Consider the following 8,258-nt stretch of genomic DNA (forward strand, 5'->3'; position numbering starts at 1 on the left):
TGGCATATTTATATTGCACACTACTGCAACCCCCTTCAAATTTGTTTCTTTATACTCTTTATTTCGTGAACTTGGATTAGACGACGCGACGGCTGGATGAGAAATGCAAATGATTTTAGCGTTTATTAAACAGTTAGATTTATTTCGGCTTGGAAACGTCAAAAACAATTTATTGTAAATGATTGATTCTGCTAGGCTTTTACGACGGAGGTGAAAGTATTTTTTCATCTACATTTTTCACTGCAGAACCTAACAACTTAAAGGGCGCGCGGCGATGAGGCCCTTAAAATGCACCCCCGTAATATATTGCATTAGGTATAGAAATAACACTCCCATTGATTCAAAGAAGCATATTTCTATTCCACGTGGATAAATTCTGCGAACTTCCCCAAGTTGTTAGCGTGTAAAGTTGTATCTTATTTGACGCGTAGTCTCGCGTTTTTATGTGCGGTTTACAGCCTCCATTATATGTTTGTTGAGAGTTCCCTTGATTTGTTCCTCCTCGTTGTAAAATCATAACGAAATGGTAAACAACCCATCCGAATGTTTTAATTTGATTTTTTATAAAATTGTTCCTTGAGGAACATTATTAAAGTTGTGTCGTTTTTGTCGTGGCGATTAAAATTATGTTAATTTGACGAAGTTTTGTTTTGTGTTTTGTTAACTGACACAGAGTACAAAATTAGAATAGAATATGGATCAAAGTATATTAAGTCCAATAGTAAACGTGTAGCACAGTGATTAATTTAATAGAACTTGCAATTTAGGTAGGTACTACAGTTTTGATGACGAAAATAAGTTAATTAAATAAAATGCTCCATCGTTTGGAAGAAGACCCTTACCCAGCAGTGGCATAGTGATGGGTTACTTTGTGACTTAACTTAAACATTTGCTAGTGCAATCGTTTAATTCTCAAAATATTACTCAAAAATTTATTTAACTATTTATTCATAAAGCCAGTGACACACCTGACTGATATTGCTAGTAAACAGTGTACCGGACACGAGGCGCCATAAAGTGTCGATTACGCGACGACGCCGGCACGTGGACGCGACGACCTTCACCCCGACCCGCACTCGCGGCACTTGCCGACGCGAGGGTTTGCACTCAATACGCGACTATGAAAGGTGATAACGGCTAACTATACACTGTTGTGGTATAGATTTGTTATGATTAGTATAACATACATGAGTAATATCACGCCTGTTATGCCCGAAGGTGTAGGCAGGGGTTTATGAAAAACACCCATGTTTCGCTATTAATTTTAGACCCATGTAATAAGGGGCGAGCCGTTTACCGGGAAAGTACAAAGCCTGGACTACTATTTAGGAATAAGTATTTTAAATTAAATTACTCAAGACCAATAGTGCTTCGTACGACCTGACGACGAACTCTAGATTTCATGAGTAGTAGTCGGATACACTACCGACCGGGCCACAGGAGCAGTGAGTGTTTACTATGTTACTTATAATAACTAACCCTCGCGGCTGCGTACAAAATGAATAGAAAGTTGCTATTTTACTATTGCGAGTGGTAATGACCATGACTGAATAAAGTTATCATCATTCAAGATGAGATAAAGAAAATTAATTGCATTAAATGAGTGCATTAAGAGACATTTAGTAAAATAGGGTGATTTTATTGTTTTCACTGTTCAAAGGCACTACTGCCTTTATACCCTTAATTTCCAATTACGAAATATTCACGTGGCAAAGTTAGTTCTGTGTGTGTTTGTGTGCAGTGTATTAAAGTGCTGATGTCCACCGATACATATGTATGAGGCAAGTTTGATTGCTTCCCGGATTACACCCCCTAGTTAAGTAGTTACACCAACTTATCAAATGTTTCAAACATAGGTGGGTGAGCTGCAATACTTGTAATTACTATAGATTTTGACTACGACTTCGACCATGTGTAACTATAGATAGTTACTGTTACTTGTAATTTTAAGTTATTTGTTTAACTTATTTTATTCAAATCTCTTGATTTATTTTGTTCAGTAACAAAGGTCTAAAGGTTTTCCAGCAATGTGAAATTGGTTTGTATCAAAGAATTGATAGGTAAACTTAGTTTGACCATCAATATTAATATAATTTTCTGTGAAAGTGTAAGTAAAATGTGTCTTGTAAGTGTTTTGAAATGTAAGTAAAGTTCTTCGTTCGTTTCAGAGTATATGTATATGTAATATGTAACATCCCGACACAAGAATATTAGTTTTTACTCACTTTTTTGTTTAGAAGGTCTTATTTTGAAGGAAATGCGTCTATTGGCTTCATCAAAATTACAGTAAGCTCGCCATCGATTCAGCCTCTAATGAGATAAACTAGTAATTAAACTCCTCAACTTTGCACCGAGGACCACGTCTAAGAGCCACGTATGCAAATACGTGGGCCGAGTGGTCCGAGTGGGCCGAGTGGGCCGAGAGGGCCGAGCCGGCCGGGTGGGGCGATAAGACTTGGACACTCGGACCCTTGGTGCTTGCCACTAATTGTACTCACTGCTTGCGACTTGCTCATTCACCGTGCTACTAAGTTTGAGGTGTACAGGGAGAAAGTAGATGACTTGTATACTTTAGTTTGATTATATTACAAATTCATACAAATTGATACTGGATCATGATTGAGGCAATAATTAAGTCCGGTAACGTGGATTTCACTGTAAAAAAAGTATCTAATTACGATATTGAAAGTCATTACTTTTTGCACTGGTGACAACGACAAGTTATAACAATAACATGGTTGCCTGGGTCTAAAAATTCTTTAAGACGCTTAGCACTTTTATTTTTTAGAGCTAATTACTTATTTTGCTTTAGTAAAATTATCTGAAACTTTTGCTACACAACAATAGATATCTAAAACTTAGTACCAAACATACTGATTGTACGATCTCTAATCTATCTCACTCATTGTATCTCAATCCTAAATGAGCAACTTTCTTGGAAGTTGTTAGTCGGTCGGCAATTAGTCAAATTGTCAGAGCAGTTAGTTGACTTGTTTGAACAGGATCGTCTTTGATTCACTACTTCACTACTTCTCCTGCATATATTACGATTACCGACCAATGTAAGGGCACTACCTGATCATTAATTGAATCAAACGATTGTGGTCAGTGGACAAAGGTCGTGAGTAAGAAGGAAATTAACTCGAATGTGGGCTTATTCCATTTTTTCTTACGGTATTTTGAAATAAAAGTTTTAGATGAAAACTATCATAAGGAATTAGATTTACGTAATTTTCGTTCTATTTATACAGTAAACTTTACAAGCAGAGTGGGGCATATAACTTTGAAAAAGACCAGATTATGTCATAAAAAAGGCGTGGTTTAAAATACCAGTGACTTATAATTTCGTGTAGCTTCTTTTTCTCGAGTCACAATAACCTACATTATATTATATTAAAGTACCATAAAGTAAACAAAATATAAAACAAACAAAATCAACACGTTAGCATATGAAAAACGTGAAACAGGAGAGATTAATGAAAACATTTCAGTTTGAAAACAGCTAGATATTCTAGATACTGTAGATAGAGAATCATCGCAGTGGAAGTAAGAGCGGCAAATAAATTAAGTGTCGCTGAGAACCGAGGCGGTTCGTGTCGCACCGCATCGTGTCGTGTCGTGTCGTATCGTGTTGTGTCGTGAGAGAGGACGGTGCAACACAGCGTCAATTGCAACATTAGCTTTGTAGTTTAAGATTGATTGTATTAGCTGATTTATTATTTACTGATGATGATGAAGGTCTAGATTTCGCACCTTATTCTTCTATGTTAACATTGAAATGTATTAACTATGAAATGAGATAGGTTTTTGTTCTATTAATAACTTTTTGTATAAAATGTTTTTACTTCTAAGAAGGAGAAATGTTGGGGTCATAAGTCTATCAAGCTGGCTAATTTTGCAACGTTTAAGTAGATCAGCCTTAGTTTAACTTTGACAATAGTGAGTCTCTTTTATTTGACCTAAATGAGAAATAGATGAAAATTTGTAAAAAAAATGTTTTTTAGAGTTACGCTTATAAAATCTATAATTTATGCAAACTACCCAAACCAGATAGAGGCCTTTAATTATTCCACAAAATGCTACGACACAAAGCTACGAGAATATCGCTACGAGAATGCTACGCGTATAATATCGCTACGTACGAATAACAAAGACTGCACACAGTTGTTTTAATTTTCGCATCGGGTTATTTCGGCATCGGTGGACCTCTTAAATGTGACTACTAAACGTATGAACATGCAACGATAAATAATTTCTTCATGACAATTTTTCATGCATGAAATATCTGATCCGATATTTTATACTGTTTAATCTTTACGATTTATAATAATATATATAAGAAAAGTTTTTTTAATAACTTATGCTATTTGAATACTTAAACTAATAATAATAATTAAAGCTAAAACGAATGGTTTTATTGGTACATTATTGATGAACTTTTTCGTTTACACGAGACGTAAAATGGTGGTTTTAATGTCAAGAAATAAACACATACATACTATCACATTGGCCCTACCTTCCGAACTGGCGGTAAATTCATTCTCTGTATCATTGACTATCATAATTGGCAGCATTTGACCTAAATGATTTGATTTTGATTTTACTCCCACGTTCCGCCATTAACAATGATATTAATTTTAGATATAAATAATCCACTGTTATCTAGAATTCAAGGTATGTGTAAATAATATTCGTCAGTTCATAGTTGTAGCAGCGGTAAGGTCCATAGCGCAGTGGTTTAGTTGTGTTGTGTGTAATTTATATAGCGCACGCGGCCAGTCGAGTGTACCGGCGTGCGGCTGCGGGTCACCAGCTCACACGACACATGCGATGTGAAAGATTCTTCTAATCCTTGATATACTCTAGAGAACATATTATTATTTAAATATTTAAAAGTAGGATAGGATCATAAACCCACACCTCTAGTGTAATCCTGATGTAAAGGTTCGTTTCTTTATTATTATCAACAGAAAATATATTAAATTAAAGCTGGGAATTGTATTTTGGAATGATGAAGGCGGTTCGGTTCGCGACCTAAACGCCAGAAGATATACGAATTCGTAGAATTATAATAGTTAAATGCGCTAAAGAGATGACTGGCTTGTCATCTGAATATGAACAAAAATTTGCCGAGGGATTTAGAAACACCCTATGAAGTTAGTTAGAATAGTTAATTCCGGGATCTAAAAATTTAATTCATTCTAGCCATAAACCACCTTCAGTACAAACACAAAATATCCATTTAAAATATCCAATTAATTAACAAAGTGATTTAAAAACCTTGTGCATTTCGTGGTGTAGTCTTAAAGTCGAGCCAAAATTCCTCACAAAAAAGAATATTCTAGAAATAAATGTTTTGTTTTGTGGAGCAATACGTTAGTCTCCTTTGATTTAGGCAAATTGACAGGAAGCAGGGGTTTTATTGGTCGCGACGGTTCGGACTTGACTTTTGGCTAAGACCAACAATTAATATTAAAACCTTCTTAGACGCTCTGCTGCAGTATAATTGAGTATCTGGATTTTGTATTTTTAAAACTACTTAATTGCATCTGAGATAAGATGTTCTTGCACATTTTCTAAACATAAAAAATCGGTGACCCTCTTTACGTAGGATAAAATTAAAGATAGTTATATAAATATAAGACCCTTCTGCCTCCGTCGGAAACAATAGGCGTCGGATTATAAAAACAAAAGCAGTTGAGTCATTGAATTTATTTCAGCATAAAGTTTGTTTGTTTACAATTTCACCTCTCGTTTCTTATGAATCAACACGCCACACTGACTCAGCAAACAATAAAAACACAGTACATAACAAAAAACTACAATTAAAACCCAACTTCATTAATAACGCGAAATATATTCGCATAAAACATCCTTACCGCAAAACGTAGCTTCCAAAACAAGGCGTAATGAATTAATGTGGCATGCTACAGCGTTCTGCCAGTGAGCACTAGCGTACACTCGCGTACACTCGCGCACTGGCGGGTGCTCGGGGCCCGCGCGCCGGCGGCGAGCGGAGCGGTGGGCGGACAGCGGCCGCGCGTCACCGCCACGCTGGATTTATGGCCCCACACTAATTTATAGTCCGACTACGCGGAACGATTAATGGAAACACTTATTCCGAGTTTAATGTCGTTTCATTAACTTAGATATACGCGCGTATTATTAAAACTTTATTTAAAATCAAGGGATTTTGTATGTTTTCTGATATAATAACGTAAAAAGACCAAAAACCAAATGATATTTAATAGCCTGTATATTATTTAGTATGCACATTTAAGCTTGGCTACAGAAGAATGGCTAAAACATGGCACTGATAAGTACCTATATAGATATCCTTCATATAGGTATATTTTTAATTCGTTATCGTCCCACTGCTGGGCAAGGGTCTCCTCCGGAACGAGGGAAGGATCAAGACCTAAGTCCACCATGCTGGTCAAGTGTGAGTTGGGGAATTTGCATGCCCTCAATAAATGGGTACATTTTAGGCATGCAAGGTTTTGTATGACAATTATGTACGATATTACCTTTGTACGACTTACATTACTGGGAATCCCTTAATATGTCATTAATTTTAAACCACAACAACAAGTTCCAATTGACCTGTTTTCTTCACCGCAAACATATTAATTAGTAAAAATATAATAGAGTAATTACAAAAAGACATGTGTATCAGTGAAACTTACTTTATTTAGTTCATGACACTCTTACATTGTGAAATTTTACAAAAATGCAGCATTTGATTATTTTTAAAAGGTTTACTTTAATATTGTTTGTGGCTTATTTATGGCTATACCGCATCAAAGATAGTTGACCTTATTACCACGATTGAGTATAATACCACAATATAAACAATGCAATATTAAATATAAATAAATATAAGATAAATAAAATCAAATTCGGAAAAGTCTATATCATGTTATTATTTCCTTTATAATGCCCATTTTTGATACGAGTGCCCTATTGTCTATATTATAAGGACATGTTAGGTAAATACTCAGTTTGACACAAATATTTTGATGTTCCATATATAAACAAAATTACATGAAGGTAATAAATATTACAGCTATAGATGATTTAACAAAAATATTATTATTACCTTTTGTATATTTTTAATTTAAATTGACTGAGGATAGAGACTATTGGAGGAGTTTGAGGGAAACCATTGCCTAACAATGGGACAGTATAGTTTTTAAAAGTTGTTAAAATGATCCAGTAAAGTATATATTATATTCCTTAATCCTAAGAAAAAAGACAAATGTAAATATTTAATATTTGTCATAACTTTTGTACCTCACTGTACCGATCAACAGAACAAATGTTGTGGAGCCACCTTGAAATAATAATATTTTTATGAATAAATCAAAACTGTAATTTGAATACCTATCCACGTCGATAATATCGTTGGCATCGATAAAAACTGAATTATGTAGATTTACTTTGGGGGTGGTAGAGGGGTGGAAGGGGGTAGTAGGGGGTCTTTCTCTTCACACACCAGTGGCTCGGTTAATATTCATGACGGGAACAAAAGTCCGTTTTGTTCAGGGTTCGTACCTGTTGTTAGTCATTCGTGAAACGATTAATATGTATTTTTACCGAGTGCTCATTTTGTGATGGACATAATATATTACTTTCGGTGTATTGTAATTTAAATGAACTGTTAATACTAAATAAAATATTATTTACCTGTACATATAATTAAAACGCTCTGGATTTCGCCTTAAATGGCATGTAGTTCGCACTACATACATAGGCATAGCATAATCCCGTTACTGTTCCTAAGGATCTCCACTCGAAGAAAGGAAGGGGGTCAGGCAAATTGTCTGTGTATTTTATCTATGAGTTATTCGCTGAGTTGACCAGTTTGACCACGCTAGTCTTTTACAAAATCTTTGGATCTTTTCAAAGGCGTAAAGATATTTGATAACAGAGGAGCATGAAATACACCCACGTTTCGTCGTTAACAATATTAGTCCCATGTTGTAGCGGGCGAGCCTATTGCCATTGACCAGGCCCATTACCAAAGTTTGGGCTACAATTGTGAAATGTTCTAATATAAACTAGAAAATAACAGTACCGAGTTTTGGCCGACCCGAGAATCAAATCTGAGACATTATGATTGGCAGTCGGTTACACGATCGACAGCGCCGCAGAAGCATACAAATATTTGAAATAAATAAAAATTAAGTAGGTATATACATAGATATTATAAGATGTGTTCACGAAGTGGCGTCGGGACCTGTGCTTGACAAGGATTA

This window comes from Anticarsia gemmatalis, chromosome 6 (assembly GCF_050436995.1).
Source record: "Anticarsia gemmatalis isolate Benzon Research Colony breed Stoneville strain chromosome 6, ilAntGemm2 primary, whole genome shotgun sequence".
NCBI classification, from domain to species: Eukaryota; Metazoa; Arthropoda; class Insecta; order Lepidoptera; family Erebidae; genus Anticarsia; species Anticarsia gemmatalis.